This window comes from Triticum aestivum, chromosome 6A (assembly GCF_018294505.1).
Source record: "Triticum aestivum cultivar Chinese Spring chromosome 6A, IWGSC CS RefSeq v2.1, whole genome shotgun sequence".
NCBI classification, from domain to species: Eukaryota; Viridiplantae; Streptophyta; class Magnoliopsida; order Poales; family Poaceae; genus Triticum; species Triticum aestivum.
In genome coordinates this window covers 48,206,438-48,225,758 of record NC_057809.1, presented here as the reverse complement: position 1 = coordinate 48,225,758, position 19,321 = coordinate 48,206,438, and the positions used below count along the sequence as shown (strand labels likewise).

At 47.7% G+C, this 19,321-nt stretch overlaps 1 pseudogene; it reads right to left on the bottom strand.

The window, feature by feature from the left end:
• LOC123129412 (uncharacterized) overlaps nucleotides 1–17,166 on the bottom strand; it is a 38,036-nt pseudogene extending 20,870 nt beyond the window's left edge.
• Between the last annotated feature and the right edge of the window lie 2,155 nt (nucleotides 17,167–19,321).

Genomic DNA, 19,321 nt, shown 5'->3' with positions numbered 1-19,321 from the left:
GCAAGATGACTGAAAGCCTCATTTTCAGTAAAATGGAACTAGAAAGCAACTTGTTGGAAGTAATACATTTTGATGTGTGCAGTCCAATGAGTGCTGAGGCGTGTAGTGGATATCGTTATGTTCTTACTTCACAGATGATTTGAGTAGATGTTGAGTATATTTACTTGATGAATCACGAGTCTGAATTATTGGAAGGTTCAAGTAATTTCAGAGTGAAGTTGAACATCGTCGTGACAAGAGGATATAATGTCTATGATATGATCGTAGAGATGAATATCTGAATTACGAGTTTGGCACAGAATTAAGACATTGTGGAAATTGTTTCACAACTAATACAGCCTGGAACACCGTAGTGTGATGGTGTGTCCGAACATCATAACTGCACCCTATTGGATATGATGCATACCATGATGTCTCTTATCGAATTACAACAATAGTTTATGGGTTATGCATTAGAGACAACCACATTCACTTTAAAAGGGGCACCACGTAATTACGATGAGATGACACCGTATGAACTATGGTTTAGAGAAACCTAAGCTGTCATTTCTTAAAAGTTTGGGGCTGTGACGCTTATGTGAAAAAGTTTCAGGCTGATGAGCTAGAACCCAAAGCGGATAAATGCATCTTCATAGGACACCCAAAACAGTTGGGTATACCTCCTGTCTCAGATTCGAAAGCAATAAGGGATTGTTTCTAGAATCGGGTCCTTTCTCGAGGAAAGGTTTCTCTCGAAAGGATTGAGTGGGAGGATGGTGGAGACTTGATGAGGTTATTGAACCTTCACTTCAACTAGTGTGTAGCAGGGCACAGGAAGTTGTTCCTGTGGCACCTACACCAACTGAAGTGGAAGCTTATGATAGTGATCATGAAACTTCAGATCAAGTCACTACCAAACCTCGTGGGATGACAAGGATGCGTACTACTTTAGAGTGGTACGTAATCCTGTCTTGGAAGTCATGTTGCTAGACAACAATGAACCTACGAGCTATGGAGAAGCGATGGTGGGCCTGGATTCCAAAATGGCTCGAGGCCATATAATCCGAGAAAGGATCCATATATGAAAACAAAGTGTAGACTTTGGAATAACTACTTGATGGTCGTAAGGCTGTTAGGTACATATGGATTTTAAAAGGAAGACGGACAATGATGGTAAGTATCACCATTAAGAAAGCTCGACTTGTCGTTAAGATGTTTTCCGACAAGTTCAAGGAGTTGACTACGATGATACTTTCTCACTCATAGCGATGCTAAGAGTCTATTGGAATTATATTAGCGATTACTGCATTATTTATGAAATCTTGCAGATAGGATGTCAAAACATTGTTTCCTCGACGATTTTCTTGAGGAAAAGTTGTATGTGATACAAACGGAAGGTTTTGTCAATCCTGAAAGATGCTAACAAGTATGCAAAGCTCCAGCGATCCTTCTAAGGACTGGAGTAAGCATCTCGGAGTTGGAATGTATGCTTTGATAAGATGATCAAAGAATTTTGGTTTTATACAAAGTTTATGAGAAACTTGTATTTCCAAAGAAGTGAGTGGGAGCAGTATAGAATTTCTGATGAGTGTATGTTGTTGACATATTGTGGATCAGAAATGATGTAGAATTTCTGGAAATCATGTAGGGTTATTTGGAAAGTGTTTTTCAATGGAAAGCCTGGATTAAGCTACTTGAGCATTGAGCATCAAGATCTATAAGGATAGATCAAAACGCTTAATGGTACTTTCAAATGAGCACATACCTTGACATGATCTTGAAGGTGTTCAAGATGGATCAGTCAAAGAAGGAGTTCTTGCCTGAGTTGTAAGGTATGAAGTTAAGACTTAAAGCTCGACCACGGCAGCATAGAGAGAAAGGACGAAGGTCGTCCCATATGCTTAAGACGTAGGCTCTACAGTATGCTATGCTGTGTACCGCACCTGAAGTGTGCCATGCCATGAGTCAGTCAAGGGGTACAAGAGTGATCCAAGAATGGACCACAGGACAGCAGTCAAAGTTATCCTTAGTAACTAGTGGACTAAGGAATTTTCTCGATTATGGAGGTGATAAAGAGTTCGGCGTAAAGGGTTACATTGATGCAAGCTTTAACACCTATCCGAATGAATCTGAGTAGCAAACCGGATACGTATAGTGGAACAACCATTTGGAATAGCTCCAAGTGGAGCGTGGAAGCAGCATTTATAATATGACCTAGAGATTTGCAAAGTACATACGGATCTGATTGTTGCAGACCCGTTGACTAAAACCTCTCTCACAAGCAAAACATGATCAAACCCCAGAACTCATTGAGTCTTAATCACATGATGATGTGAACTAGTTTAGCGACACTAGTAAACTCTTTGGATGTTGGTCACATGGCGATGTGACCTGTGAGTGTTAATCACATGGCGATGTGAACTAGATTATTGACTCTAGTGCAAGTGGGAGACTGTTGGAAATATGCCCTAGAGGCAATAATAAATTGATTATTATTATATTTCCTTGTTCATGATAATCGTTTATTATCCATGCTAGAATTGTATTGATAGGAAACTCAGATACATGTGTGGATACATAGACAACACCATGTCCCTAGTAAGCCTCTAGTTGACTAGCTCGTTGATCAATAGATGGTTACGGTTTCCTAACCATGGACATTGGATGTCATTGATAACGGGATCACATCATTAGGAGAATGATGTGATGGACAAGACCCAATCCTAAGCCTAGCACAAAGATCGTGTAGTTCATATGCTAAAGCTTTTCTAATGTCAAGTATCATTTCCTTAGACCATGAGATTGTGCAACTCCCGGATACCATAGGAATACTTTGGGTGTGCCAAACGTCACAACGTAACTGGGTGGATATAAAGGTACACTACAGGTATCTCCAAAAGTGTCTGTTGGGTTGGCACGAATCGAGACTGGGATTTGTCACTCCGAGTGACGGAGAGGTATCTCTGGGCCCACTCGGTAGGACATCATCATAATGTGCACAATGTGATCAAGGAGTTGATCACGGGATGATGTGTTACGGAACAAGTAAAGAGACTTGCCGGTAACGAGATTGAACAAGGTATCGGGATACCGACGATCGAATCTCGGGCAAGTATCATACCGATAGACAAAGGGAATTGTATACGTGATTGATTAAGTCCTTGACATCGTGGTTCATTCGATGAGATCATCGTGGAGCATGTGGGAGCCAACATGGGTATCCAGATCCCGCTGTTGGTTATTGACCGGAGAACGTCTCGGTCATGTCTGCATGGTTCCCGAACCCGTAGACGCTAGGGTTATAAAGGAAGTTTGTATGTGGTTACCGAATGTTGTTCGGAGTCCCGGATGAGATCCCGGACGTCACGAGGAGTTCTAGAATGGTTCGGAGGTAAAGATTTATATATCAGAAGTCCTATTTTGGTCACCGGAAAGGTTTCGGGTTTTATCGGTAACGTACCGGGACCACCGGGAGGGTCCCGGGGGTCCACCAAGTGGGGCCACCAGCCCCGGAGGCTTGCATGGGCCAAGAGTGGTAAGGGACCAGCCCCTGAGTGGGCTGGTGCGCCTCCCACAAGGCCCAAGGCTCCTAAAGGGAAGAAGGGGGGCAAACCCTAAGGGCAAATGTGTCACATCCCTAGCTTCAGGCATTGCTCTAGGTTAACTTCATGTGTGCATCATGTCTATATTTTTGAAACTTGAATTGAGGAATATTGGAAGCCTCAAAACCCTAAATAAAAGAGGGGCAAAAACCCTCGAAATCTCATTCATTGCTCCAAAAGGCTCTTCTTAAATGTTTGATAATTTTTGGTAAGGGTTCTGGTCCCAACCAAAATATTGAACATTTTTAAGGATTTATTTTGGGACTTTGAATTTAAATCTTTAGCTATTTGAATTTGAATTATATTCATATAATTAGAATATAATTTCAAATACCCCTGAAATATTTTATGAGCTTTTTGGAAAAGTCCATCTAGCAACATAAATTATTCAGAGGATATTTGGCACTGTTTTGAATTTGTTTAAATTTGAAAAACAGTGGCAAAGAAAAAAAACAAAACAGAACAGAAATAAAAATAAAAAGAACAGAGTCTTACCTGGGCCTTACCTGGCTGGCCCAGTGGACAGCCCAGCCCACTGGCCTGGTGCCAGTCGTCCTCTACCTCTGCCAGTAGGCAGAGGAGGGAGACAGCGCACGCGCGCGCCGTGGCGACACGCCACCTCCCTGCCTGCCTGCGTCCCTCGCCACCGCGACGCCTCGGGCTTTCTCCTCGGCGCCGCCTCGAACCCCTGGACCCCCTCACTCGTCCCCTTCGTCTCTCCTTCGCCTCTCCCTCTCGCACACCCGAACGCCTCCGCCGCCGCCGTTCGCAACCACCGCAACCACAGCCACTCCCTCGCCCCCTCTCTGCGTACCCGAGCTCCGCCCTGACCCCGTGGAGCTACCCACCGACGCACGCGATCAGAGGAAGCCGAAATCGACCGGAGCATCATCGTCTTCACCTCCGGTGCCCGGAGATCGACTCCACCGATTCGGCGCGTCCAGAGCTTCCCCGACTTCGTCGTCTCCTCCGCTAGCCCCTCCGTGAGCTCTCCTACGTTTCCCCTCTCTCCCCGTTGGTTTCCCGTGCAGTAGCCATGCTAGCCACCGTACCGAGCGCCACCGTCCGCCATGGACGCCGGACGTGGCACTGACGTGCTGTTGCGGCCAGTCCGACGAGCCTAGCGTGCTCCTAGCTGCCCCAGGAGTCCGCATAGCCCCTCAGCCAGCCCCCTAGCGCCCCGTACCCTCGCTCCGCCCAAACCCGAGCTCCGGCGGCCGCAAAAGAGCTCGCCGCCGTTAACTCCGGCCACCCCAGCACCAAACACCGCCACCGTTGGATGCGCCACATCGCCAGCTACTCGTAGCACCCACCCGCGCATCAAACCGTGGCCGGAGCAGCGTTTCCGACGCCCTCCGCCGTTGCTGGCGTCGCCGGCGACAAGCCGCGGGTCAACTCCGGCGGGTTTGACCCGGGGTTTGACCCCCTGACGTGTGGGCCCAGGCGCCTGCTTAGTTAGTGCTAAGTTAGTTAGCGTTAACTAACTTAGTTAATTAGGTAGGCCACTGACATGCGGGCCCCGCCCGGCTAACTAAGTTAGTTAGGGCTAACTAACCTGGTTAGTTGACTGAGACACTGACGTGTGGACCCCACACGTCAGGTTTGACCCTGACCGACCCCTGTTGACTTGCTGACGCAAGCATGACGCAGTGCTGATGTCATAACTCATTTTCTGGATTTAATTTAATTCTGAAATTCCAGAAAATGCCTAAAACTTCTAAAAATCATAGAAATTCAACCGTAACTCCAAATTAAATAATTTATATATGTAAAATTATCAGAAAAATTCAAGGAATCCATCTGTACCATTTTCATGCATGTTAGAACAACTTATCACTACTGTTTAGGGCAAATGAAGTGAATGGCATTTGAATAATCACATATGGAGTTTGAATTTGAATGTTATATTCAAACCAACTTCATTTAATCTGTTGCTAGTTGCATTAGCTCAAAACACATTCATTTTGCCATGTCATGATCATGCATCATATTGTGCATTGCATTGATTGTGTTCCCTTCTGTGTTGCCGGTATTTGTTCCCTCTCGATAGACGTGATACCGATGATGTGATCGTTGACACTGATGAAGACTCAATGTTATCTTCAGAAGTGCCAGGCAAGCAAAACCCCCTTGTTCATTCCGATACAATCCTACTCTCTCGCTCCTGCTCTCTTTTACTGCATTAGGACAACACCGATTCATCTGTTACTTGCTGCGGTAGCTGAACCCCTTTATCCTTTGCATGACCTGTCATTGCCACAGTAAATAGATGAAACCCACTAGCATGAGTAGGAGTTGTTTGAGCCCTGATGTGCCTACTCATTCATGTTTGTTTGTCATGCCTGCTACTGCTTAGAGTTGAGTCAGGTCTGATTCATCGGGGATGAATCAGAGGCGTGTGAACCTGTCCTACTGTGTGTGAGCTAAGTGTGTGAACACGATTTGGTAAAGGTAGCGGTGAGAGGCCATGTAGGAGTACATGGTGGGTTGTCTCATTGCAGCCGTCCTCAGGAACTGAGTTCTGTGTTTGTGATCCATGATTCAGCTACTACCACGCATTGGGCCCGAAACCAATGGACCCTCTCGGCTTCTTAATCACCCTTGTCCTCTGTCCAGGAGTTGCAAGTAGTTTCTGGCGTTTGTAGTATGCTGGAGGCCGTGGACAGCGCTGACCGTAGGGGTGGGCTGTGATGCGGTAGGCACGTGGCCGGGTAAACCGGGCACCCGTTTGGTGTCACGGAACCCTGTACACATCGTTTGGGGCTGTGAGCGAAACTCCGGCCGGATCTCCTCATGGATGGAACCCGAATAGGCGATAAACCTGGACTAGAGACTTGAGTGTTTAGGCAGGCCGTGGCCGACACCCACGTTGGGCTTCCGCTTGAAGGTTGCCGAGTACATGTCGTGTAAACGGCGGTAAGTGGTGAGAGCGTGTGTGAAGAAGTACACCCCTGCAGGGTTAATATGATCTATTCGAATAGCCGTGTCCGCGGAAAAGGACTTCTGGGTTGCTTATATCAGTTCATAGACAAGTGAAAGTGGATACTCTAAAATACGCAAGATAAGCGTGAGTGCTATGGATGGCGTTCTCGTAGGGAGACGGGAGCGGATCCATAGTGGTGTATTGATATGGTGAATATGTGGACTCGTGTGCGCCACCTCAAAAGAGTCGCTTGCAGTCGTAGTTCAGGATAGCCACCGAGTCAAAGCTGGCTTGCTGCAGTTAAACCCCACCATCCCCTTTGTTGATAATGATGCATATGTAGATAGTTCTGATGTAAGTCTTGCTGGGTACATTTGTACTCACGTTTGCCTATTTTATGTTTTTGCAGAGAGACTTCAGTCTCACTAGTAGTTCACGTGGACTTCGACGTTTAGCTTGATACCTCAGCTACGATCTTGTGCCCTCGGCAGGATCTGATAGATAGTCAGGCTTCTCAGCCTTTTTCATTTATAGATGTCTGTACTCAGACATGATAGCTTCCGCTTGTGCTTTGATTTGTATGCTCTGAATGTTGGGTCATGAGACCCATGTTTGTAATATCTCGCTCCTCGGAGCCTATTGAATAAACTACTTGAGTCGTAGAGTCATTTTGTGATGCCATGTTGTATTGCACATATCGAGCATATTGTGTGTATGTTATTGAAATGCTTGGTATGTGTGGGATCTGACCATCTAGTTGTTTATCTTTAGTAGCCTCTCTTACCGGGAAATGTCTCCTAGTGTTTCCACTGAGCCATGGTAGCTTGCTACTGCTCCGGAACACTTAGGCTGGCCGGCATGTGTCCTTCTTCGTTCCTGTGTCTGTCCCTTCGGGGAAATGTCACGCGTTGAGTACCGGAGTCCTGTTAGCCCGCTACAGCCCGGTTTACCGGAGTCCTGCTAGCCCAGTGCTACAGCCCGGATCCACTTGCTGATGACCGACACGTTCGATGCTGGGTCATGGATGCCTGTCCCTGTAAGTCTGTGCCACTTTGGGTTTACGACTAGTCCATGTCAGCCCGGGCTCCTTATCATATGGATGCTAGCGACACTATCATATACGTGAGCCAAAAGGCGCAAACGGTCCCGGGCAAAGGTAAGGCGACACCCGTGGGAATACCGTGCGTGAGGCCGCAAAGTGATATGAGGTGTTACCGGCTAGATCGATGTGACATCGAGTCGGGGTCCTGACAGCGTTGGTATCAGAGCTTGACTGCCTGTAGGATTACCAAGCCAAACTGGTCGAAGTTGAGTTTAGAAATTCTTTAGTTATATAAGGGAATTGATTGTGGGATGGAACGTAAGGCTCTTTTTACTCCTTATACCTCATGCCCTTCTGATCTGAGTCATCTTATCTTTCCTGCGGGGATTAAGAACTAGGCTATCTCTTCTTTCTATTAGGATCACGTGTTACTAATCAGTAGACTTATAAGATTGTTGGATTTAAGTCTCAGTTCAGTTCCTACTACTTCCGTATGTTAATTGTTGATCTCGGAACCTTGATATTGTGCTTCTGAGTGGTTATGCCACCATTTTTGTGATTGTCTCAAATCTTTTTGAGCAATTATAGCCGTTATGCTGTCCGAGTCATCCCAGGTTTCTAAATAGTCCGATGCATTTGCAAATCCCTTCCTTCTGTTTCCGATGTTCCCATGGGCCAGATTAACCACACTAATCGGTGTGTTGAGGTAATTATTGCCTCGACATATATGTTGGAATTATTATTATGACCCTAAGTGCTTAGGGGATCATCTAGTGGTCTAGCCATGATTTGTGTCCTAGTGTGAAGATTCTGGCCTTTATTCTCGGAAGCATCCCGTGATGCTACTTAGTAGTAGGTATTCTACTCCTGGGTTTCTGAACCCGAGATCCACCCTACTTATTTCATGTTGATAGTGTTTGCTAGTTCCTTTAGGATATTAGTAACCTTTGCGATAGTCCTCGATGTTCGTGGTATTCCTTTCTTCCAAATACTATGAACCGCTTATGGCAGATGTTCCTCGCTGATCGAAAAGATCACAATCAGAGTGCTCTCGATGGGTTCTCGATTCTACATTGTAACTCTGCCAGTTCTACTTTTTTGCATGGGTTATCCGGAAGAAATATGTTGAACTTGGTTCGACATACTAATCTATGCATCCACAACTCAGAAAGTTATATGTTCCTTTGAGCTGTTCTCTTTAGTTGCATTCTGACCCTCGTCTATCAATTGATAGTCAAGAGTATGCGTGCGTTCGTTCATCGATGCCTATGACTCTTGTGGTCTGTCAAGCCATTCTATTCCGGAATGACTAGGAGAAACAAACTCCAGTACCTCTTCCATATCTAGGATTGGGTCAAAGTAGTTGTATTCCGCAGATCAAATGCCAATCCAGCTTTTGGTTCTGCTCTACCTTGGAGTATTACATATTTTATATCGAGATTGTTATAGGAATTGCACACCATCCCATGAACTCTTGGTACAGTGATACTTCTTGCCATCACTGTTCATTCCTCGGCCCTCGTGTTGATGCAACCGGAATACCGACAAATGAATTGTGATGTGTGAAATCAATACTGCTAGCAACTCTGTTGCTTGGTAGTTAAAGGATAATAATTTCATTCTTAGTATGTTGGTTTTCGAATCATCCTTCTAAGACTGATCGTGCTACCTAGTCCTTATTTCGGTGCACCCTTCGATTGATGAGTTAGGATCTTGTCAAGTCCTCACTCATTTGATCATATCGTCTTGCCCTCAAAAGCAAGATTGTTCTCGAGCTTAGTAACATACCGGTGGTTCGTGACTTTCCAAATATCTTCTTGGAGGTGTTACCGGGTTGTCACCTGACCGCTATGTTGAGTTCGTGATCAAGTTGGTTTCTTGTGAACCACCTTCTCTCCAAGAATCGGTGTTAGATATCCCTGAGCTAGTTGGTTAAGCTAGACAACAACTTGGAGAGTTGGAAGATAAAAGCTTGTCTGACTTAGTTCGTTCCAAAGGGATATTCTTGTGTAGTGTGTGTTGAAGAAAGATGATATCTTCATCGATTGGTCCTTGTGATCAGTTGCTGGACCTATTGTCTTATCAATCCTTTGATTTGAGTGTGGGCTATCGTCAAATCAAATCAGTACCAACGATGCTCGTAATGTTGTCTTATTCGTGGTTGATCCCTCGAGCATACACCATTATATCTTTTAGGTCTGACCAATGCTATCACTTGTTCACTTAACTATGGAATTCCTTTTAAAAGGAAACCCAGATGAATTGTTGTTGTGCCCATTGACAACATCCTTGTCTTCTCCATAATTTTGCTGAACATTAAGCTAGTGTTGGAAACTTTTGAAAGCATTTGTTCATGCTAGCTCATGAAGCATATGTTTGGATGAAGGTAGTGACTTCCTTTAATTCATGTGCATCTGATGCAAGTTGCCGCCGTGGATTCGAGAAAGTCAATGTTGCTTTCTTTGGAATCATTCCAAATCAGTCATGCACACGTGCGAAGAATGCTGTGGTTTGAAGACTTGCAACCTTCAATCTATATGTATCCCTAGCACACCAAGCCACTGATTGATTTGTTCAAGGAGAAGGAGTTCTTCATAAGAGCTAATCCGGACTGTATGCAAAGACTTCGATACCCTCGTTGATGGTTCCCCCTCCTGAACTCGGTAGTGTTTTATTATAAGACTACTATGTGGTCATGCTTGTCTAGGACAACGTGTTCACATGTTGTAGCAGAACCAGCTCATGTTTTGGAGCTTGCTATCGTAGTTCATCTCCCGAGAATCCCGCAACGTCATCTCGTCAATTTGTGTTGCAAACTTTCATTTTTCTTCCTAGACTCGATGAGTCTGGGATATCCTGACACCAACCAGATCTGAATCTCAGGCAGATATGATGGTTGGAATATTTCCCAAGAATTATAATATTGGTCTCTCGATAACCGGTAAGGTGGATGTCGTGGCCAACACACCCATCCGGTAGACCTATTATTATAGTATCTTGTTTGAGGAAGTTGGCCACCTCCCCATAGGGATTTCGTAGGGTTTACTCCCTAGTTGCCCCTATGGATTTTGTGTTCCCGAAGTCCGACCTTTACTTGATGTTCTAGATACCCAGATCATTTCTACGAATGGGTTACACTAGCACATCAAGGAGAACATTAGAAGCGGAGTGCTAAATGTCTCTCGGTCGATCATCCAGATTTTATTTCCCCGGCCCTGCCAAGGGTGAAATATGAGAAAGTATTATCTTCCTTTGCATCTGCATCATCCATCATCATTTGTCATGGTAGCAAGCTGTGTTGCCAGGATCCTTGACACGGATATTGGTAGAATCTTGATGATTGTGGAAATGCTCAAGTTCTTGAGAGCACGCACAAGCGCTACGTGTTATCATCGACACTAACTGGGTTTGCTCTCAGTTTCCTCGGCAATGCTATGACCTACTCAAACAGTGAATTCACTCTCTATTGTTGGGTTCTTCCCCAGCTACCAGAATCATTCCCAGCATTTGCATTTTGTTCCCAGCTTGCACCGTCAATGTGCCATTCTACCATGGGTCTCTTCCATTTCCGGTGGTAAGCAAATTCATCCATTACGTTGTCTTCAACAAGGTAATCCACATCATCCAAGTCTGAGTATGCCATTCTACCGCCCCGCCAATCGATTGCTGTGATTTGCCTTAGGCTGATATAGAGAGTCTCAATGATCTCTATATCAAAGGTAATTCTTTTTGCCACTTAAGGGGAGATATCTACGAGTCACGGTTCCGAAGGTGTCTCGTTGTGGTTTCATGGCAACTCAACTCCTCGCTACGTTGACAATCGATTACCACCTTCTTAAGCGTGAAATTGTTGTCTACCTAGTGAACTTTCGTCATCCGTTTCTTTCCACCCCTCTTGATGTGTATCTCGTGTCTCAACCCGAGAGATGGTTCTATGTCTCATTCCGGGAGTTAATCCTGAGTTGTTCGATCTTCGAGAAGACCGATCCTTCCAGAGTTTTCCTTTCCTCTTCTTGTCATGATTAGCTGAAGATCTCAGAGCAAGACGACAAGACAAAGATGGTGTTCAAATCAACGTTCATTTGAAGTGCAACCTGGATCGTGAAGATTGTGCTAGTTTGCGTTCCCCTTTCACCTTACCCTACGCTTGAATCTCGAGACGAGATTCTTGTTTAGTGGGGGTGAGTTGTCACATCCCTAGCTTCAGGCATTGCTCTAGGTTAACTTCATGTGTGCATCATGTCTATATTTTTGAAACTTGAATTGAGGAATATTGGAAGCCTCAAAACCCTAAATAAAAGAGGGGCAAAAACCCTAGAAATCTCATTCATTGCTCCAAAAGGCTCTTCTTAAATGTTTGATAATTTTTGGTAAGGGTTCTGGTCCCAACCAAAATATTGAACATTTTTAAGGATTTATTTTTGGGACTTTGAATTTAAATCTTTAGCTATTTGAATTTGAATTATATTCATATAATTAGAATATAATTTCAAATACCCCTGAAATATTTTATGAGCTTTTTGGAAAAGTCCATCTAGCAACATAAATTATTCAGAGGATATTTGGCACTGTTTTGAATTTGTTTAAATTTGAAAACAGTGGCAAAAAAAAAAGAAAACAAAACAGAACAGAAATAAAAATAAAAAGAACAGAGTCTTACCTGGGCCTTACCTGGCTGGCCCAGTGGACAGCCCAGCCCACTGGCCTGGTGCCAGTCGTCCTCTACCTCTGCCAGTAGGCAGAGGAGGGAGACAGCGCACGCGCGCGCCGTGGCGACACGCCACCTCCCTGCCTGCCTGCGTCCCTCGCCACCGCGACGCCTCGGGCTTTCTCCTCGGCGCCGCCTCGAACCCCTGGACCCCCTCACTCGTCCCCTTCGTCTCTCCTTCGCCTCTCCCTCTCGCACACCCGAACGCCTCCGCCGCCGCCGTTCGCAACCACCGCAACCACAGCCACTCCCTCGCCCCCTCTCTGCGTACCCGAGCTCCGCCCTGACCCCGTGGAGCTACCCACCGACGCACGCGATCAGAGGAAGCCGAAATCGACCGGAGCATCATCGTCTTCACCTCCGGTGCCCGGAGATCGACTCCACCGATTCGGCGCGTCCAGAGCTTCCCCGACTTCGTCGTCTCCTCCGCTAGCCCCTCCGTGAGCTCTCCTACGTTTCCCCTCTCTCCCCGTTGGTTTCCCGTGCAGTAGCCATGCTAGCCACCGTACCGAGCGCCGCCGTCCGCCATGGACGCCGGACGTGGCACTGACGTGCTGTTGCGGCCAGTCCGACGAGCCTAGCGTGCTCCTAGCTGCCCCAGGAGTCCGCATAGCCCCTCAGCCAGCCCCCTAGCGCCCCGTACCCTCGCTCCGCCCAAACCCGAGCTCCGGCGGCCGCAAAAGAGCTCGCCGCCGTTAACTCCGGCCACCCCAGCACCAAACACCGCCACCGTTGGATGCGCCACATCGCCAGCTACTCGTAGCACCCACCCGCGCATCAAACCGTGGCCGGAGCAGCGTTTCCGACGCCCTCCGCCGTTGCTGGCGTCGCCGGCGACAAGCCGCGGGTCAACTCCGGCGGGTTTGACCCGGGGTTTGACCCCCCTGACGTGTGGGCCCAGGCGCCTGCTTAGTTAGTGCTAAGTTAGTTAGTGTTAACTAACTTAGTTAATTAGGTAGGCCACTGACATGCGGGCCCCGCCCGGCTAACTAAGTTAGTTAGGGCTAACTAACCTGGTTAGTTGACTGAGACACTGACGTGTGGACCCCACACGTCAGGTTTGACCCTGACCGACCCCTGTTGACTTGCTGACGCAAGCATGACGCAGTGCTGATGTCATAACTCATTTTCTGGATTTAATTTAATTCTGAAATTCCAGAAAATGCCTAAAACTTCTAAAAATCATAGAAATTCAACCGTAACTCCAAATTAAATAATTTATATATGTAAAATTATCAGAAAAATTCAAGGAATCCATCTGTACCATTTTCATGCATGTTAGAACAACTTATCACTACTGTTTAGGGCAAATGAAGTGAATGGCATTTGAATAATCACATATGGAGTTTGAATTTGAATGTTATATTCAAACCAACTTCATTTAATCTGTTGCTAGTTGCATTAGCTCAAAACACATTCATTTTGCCATGTCATGATCATGCATCATATTGTGCATTGCATTGATTGTGTTCCTTCTGTGTTGCCGGTATTTGTCCCCTCTCGATAGACGTGATACCGATGATGTGATCGTTGACACTGATGAAGACTCAATGTTATCTTCAGAAGTGCCAGGCAAGCAAAACCCCCTTGTTCATTCCGATACAATCCTACTCTCTCGCTCCTGCTCTCTTTTACTGCATTAGGACAACACCGATTCATCTGTTACTTGCTGCGGTAGCTGAACCCCTTTATCCTTTGCATGACCTGTCATTGCCACAGTAAATAGATGAAACCCACTAGCATGAGTAGGAGTTGTTTGAGCCCTGATGTGCCTACTCATTCATGTTTGTTTGTCATGCCTGCTACTGCTTAGAGTTGAGTCAGGTCTGATTCATCGGGGATGAATCAGAGGCGTGTGAACATGTCCTACTGTGTGTGAGCTAAGTGTGTGAACACGATTTGGTAAAGGTAGCGGTGAGAGGCCATGTAGGAGTACATGGTGGGTTGTCTCATTGCAGCCGTCCTCAGGAACTGAGTTCTGTGTTTGTGATCCATGATTCAGCTACTACCACGCATTGGGCCCGAAACCAATGGACCCTCTCGGCTTCTTAATCACCCTTGTCCTCTGTCCAGGAGTTGCAAGTAGTTTCTGGTGTTTGTAGTATGCTGGAGGCCGTGGACAGCGCTGACCGTAGGGGTGGGCTGTGATGCGGTAGGCACGTGGCCGGGTAACCGGGCGCCCGTTTGGTGTCACGGAACCCTGTACACATCGTTTGGGGCTGTGAGCGAAACTCCGGCCGGATCTCCTCATGGATGGAACCCGAATAGGCGATAAACCTGGACTAGAGACTTGAGTGTTTAGGTAGGCCGTGGCCGACACCCACGTTGGGCTTCCGCTTGAAGGTTGCCGAGTACATGTCGTGTAAACGGCGGTAAGTGGTGAGAGCGTGTGTGAAGAAGTACACCCCTGCAGGGTTAATATGATCTATTCGAATAGCCGTGTCCGCGGAAAAGGACTTCTGGGTTGCTTATATCAGTTCATAGACAAGTGAAAGTGGATACTCTAAAATACGCAAGATAAGCGTGAGTGCTATGGATGGCGTTCTCGTAGGGAGACGGGAGCGGATCCATAGTGGTGTATTGATATGGTGAATATGTGGACTCGTGTGCGCCACCTCAAAAGAGTCGCTTGCAGTCGTAGTTCAGGATAGCCACCGAGTCAAAGCTGGCTTGCTGCAGTTAAACCCCACCATCCCCTTTGTTGATAATGATGCATATGTAGATAGTTCTGATGTAAGTCTTGCTGGGTACATTTGTACTCACGTTTGCCTATTTTATGTTTTTGCAAAGAGACTTCAGTCTCACTAGTAGTTCCACGTGGACTTCGACGTTTAGCTTGATACCTCAGCTACGATCTTGTGCCCTCGGCAGGATCTGATAGATAGTCAGGCTTCTCAGCCTTTTTCATTTATAGATGTCTGTACTCAGACATGATAGCTTCCGCTTGTGCTTGATTTGTATGCTCTGAGTGTTGGGTCATGAGACCCATGTTTGTAATATCTCGCTCCTCGGAGCCTATTGAATAAACTACTTGAGTCGTAGAGTCATTTTGTGATGCCATGTTGTATTGCACATATCGAGCATATTGTGTGTATGTTATTGAAATGCTTGGTATGTGTGGGATCTGACCATCTAGTTGTTTATCTTTAGTAGCCTCTCTTACCGGGAAATGTCTCCTAGTGTTTCCACCGAGCCATGGTAGCTTGCTACTGCTCCGGAACACTTAGGCTGGCCGGCATGTGTCCTTCTTCGTTCCTGTGTCTGTCCCTTCGGGGAAATGTCACGCTTTGAGTACCGGAGTCCTGTTAGCCCGCTACAGCCCGGTTTACCGGAGTCCTGCTAGCCCAGTGCTACAGCCCGGACCCACTTGCTGATGACCGACACGTTCGAAGCTGGGTCATGGATGCCTGTCCCTGTAAGTCTGTGCCACTTTGGGTTTACGACTAGTCATGTCAGCCCGGGCTCTTTATCATATGGATGCTAGCGACACTATCATATACGTGAGCCAAAAGGCGCAAACGGTCCCGGGCAAAGGTAAGGCGACACCCGTGGGGATACCGTGTGTGAGGCCGCAAAGTGATATGAGGTGTTACCGGCTAGATCGATGTGACATCGAGTCGGGGTCCTGACAAAATGGGCCCTAAGGCCCATTCTCCCCGCGCCTCCCTCTCCTCCCCTCTTGGCCGCCCCCCTTTTCCCATCTAGGGCTGCCGCCCCCCTAGGGCTGGGAACCCTAGAGGGGGCGCACCCTCCTCCCCTCCTCCTATAAATAGTGAGGCCTAGGGGCTGCCCAACATATGATTTGATCTCTCCCTGTTGGTGCAGCCCTCCCTCTCTTTCTCCTCCTCTCCCGTGGTGCTTGGCGAAGCCCTGCAGGATTGCCACGCTCCTCCACCACCACCACCACGCCGTTGTGCTGCTTCTGGATGGAGTCTTCCTCAATCTCTCCCTCTCTCCTTGCTGGATCAAGGCATGGGAGGCGTCACCGGGCTGTACGTGTGTTGAACGCGGAGGTGCCGTCCGTTTGGCACTAGGATCTCCGGTGATTTGGATCACGACGAGTACGACTCCTTCAACCCCGTTCTCTTGAAAGCTTCCGCTTAGCGATCTACAAGGGTATGTAGATGCACTCTCCTTCCCTCGTTGCTGGTTTCTCCATAGATAGATCTTGGTGACACGTAGGAAAATTTTGAATTTCTGCTACGTTCCCCAACACCCCCCTCCCCTGTCGTCTTCCTCCCACCAGGAGGACGCGCGCGTGGCCGCCGCGCGCGAGCACACGCTGGCCACCTCCTGCTTCCCTGCTCGCCGCTGGAGGCATCCGAGGGCGACACGCACCCCCCGACCCCCTCGTCCACTCCCTCCCCTCTGGTCGCCCCTCTCCTCCTCTGCTCTCTTCCCCGCTGCTGCCCGAGCGCCACCATCGCCACCGACGCCGTTCGACGCGCCCACCGTAGTCCCCTCGCCCCTCCGTCGTGCCCAAAAGCTCCACCACCTCGTCAGCTACCTCTCCGTCACGCCACGCGTCGCAGGACGTCTTGTGGAGCCGCCTCCACCGTCATCTTCAACCTCGGCCGCCGTGGATCTCCACCACCCGTCCGTCGCCTGCAGTGCCTTCTCCGAGCCGCCGTTGCCTCTGCTCAACTCGCTGTGAGCCCCACCGTCGAACCCCCCTCTCCCCTAGCTCGAATTCTCCCTCCAACACAGCGCCGTCACGGACGAGAGCTCGGCTCCGCCGTTCATGTCGCCGTCGTGGCCACTGTCACCTAGGCTCGCAACCGAGCTCACCGCCATTCTCAGTGCCCTCCCGCGCGTCGTTTGCACCCAACCGCAGCCCTAGTGCCCCACAGCACCTAAACCGCACGCACCCGACTCCGGCCGCCGCGAGCTCTGCTCCGGCGAGCTCCGCCATTCCCGCGGCCTCCCCTGAGCGCGGCTGGATGCGCCCGTGCACGGGCTACCCGTCGGTGGCCTCCGTGTGCCAAACCGTGGTGTCCCGCTCGTTCCGGAGAACTTCCGCCTTGGCTTGGGGTCGTCGCCGGCGAAACTCCGGCGGCTGACGTGGAGCGTGATTAGCTGCTAACCCTGCCACTTAATCCACCCCCTAAGCCACTGACTATGGGCCCCAGGGCTCGGTCAAACCCTGGTCAGCTGGGTTTGACTCGGCTTTAGCCCCGGTGTCACTGACGTGTGGCCCCCACATGTCAGGTTTGACCTGGTCAGCCCTGCTGACGCCTCTGTGACGTCATGCTGACACAGTTATTTCTTTTCTGGTATTAAATTAAATCAGGAAATTCCAGAAAATGTTATAAACTTCAAAAATTCATAGAAATTCAACCGTAGCTCAGATTGAAATAATTTATATATGAAAAATTATCAAAAAAATTCATCTATCCATCTGTACCTGTTTCATGCATGTCTAACCAACTTATACTTGCTGTATAGGTGAAAAATATAACTGGCATTTATAAAGATTTATTTTAGAGTTGCATTTGAACCTTTGGTTCAAATGGACCTCTTCCAAATAGAATGCTGAATGCATTAGCTCAAAGCACATCACATACTCATGCCATGATCATGCATCATATTGTTGCATATGCTTGTGTTTGATTATCGACACCATTCCTTCTCGATAGGTCCTGCTCCGGAGACCCTTCCAGAGTACCTGTCTGAGGAGCAGTGCCTTCCTTGTTGATCTACCAGGCAAGCAAACCCCCTTGTTAATTCCGATACAATCCTACTCTCTCGCTCTTGCTCTCATTTATTGCATTAGGACAACAACGATTCAACTACTACTTTATGCTGTGGTAGTTGAACCCATTCCTCTGCATGACCTGTCATTGCCACAATAAATAGTTATAACCCACTAGCATGTGTAGGAGTTGTTTGAGCCATGTTGTGTTCTTGCCATGCCATGCCTACTATTGCATAGAGTTGTGTCAGGTCTGATTCATCGGGAATGAATTGGAGTGATATGATATGTTCTGGTGCTGAGAGTTAAGCGTGTGAACACGATTTGGTAAAGGTAGCGGTGAGAGGCCATGTAGGAGTACATGGTGGGTTGTCTCACTGGAACCGTCCTTAAGCACTGAGTTCCATGTATGTTGTCCAATGACTAGCTACTACCACACATTGGAATGCTTGAGTGCCCCTCTCGACTTATTAGCCACCTTGATCTCTGTCTAGGAGTCGCAAATAGTTTCTGGTGTTTGTAGGTAGTGTTAGTAGTCTACCAAGTGGCACCCGGTCAGGTGGGCTTGGGACAGACTAGGCACAAGTGGCACGGTGTACCAAGCGTAGATCCATCTGGCGAGGTGGGCTTGGGAACCCTGCACATATCGTTTGGGGCCGTGAGCGACACCCCGGCCGGATCTCCTTGCGGATGGAACCCGAATAGGCGATAAACCTGGAATAGAGTCTTGTGTGGTTAGTCAGGTCGTGGCCAACACCCTCGCCGGGCTTCCGCTTGAAGGTTGCCGAGATACATGACGTGTACACGGTGATAAGTGGTGACAGCGTGTGTGAAGAAGTACACCCCTGCAAGGTTATCATGATCTATTCGAATAGCCGTGTCCTCGGTTATGGACTTCTTGGATGCTTACGTGGTACATAGACAACTCAAAGTGGATACTCTAAAATGCTCAAGACAAGTGTGAGTGCTGTGGACGGCCTTCTCGTAAGGAGACGAGGATGAATCCATAGTAGTGTATTTGATGTGGTGTTTAGTGGACTCTTGTGCACTGCCTCACCTCAAAGAAGTTTCTCGTTGTCGTAGAACATGATAGCCACTGAGTCAAAGCTGGCTTGCTGCAACTAAACCCCACATTACCTTCTTGATAGAAATGCATGTATGATAGGATCTGATGTAAGTCTTGCTGAGTACCTTTGTACTCACGTTGCTTTATTTATGTTTTTGCAGCGGAGACTTCGGTCTTATTAGTTTATTTGGACTTCGACGAGTAGCTTGTTACCTCAGCTACAATCTTGTACCCTTGGGAGGGACTTGTAGATAGTCAGGCTTCTTAGCCTTTTTCTTTTGTAGTTGTCTGTACTCAGACATGTAATGC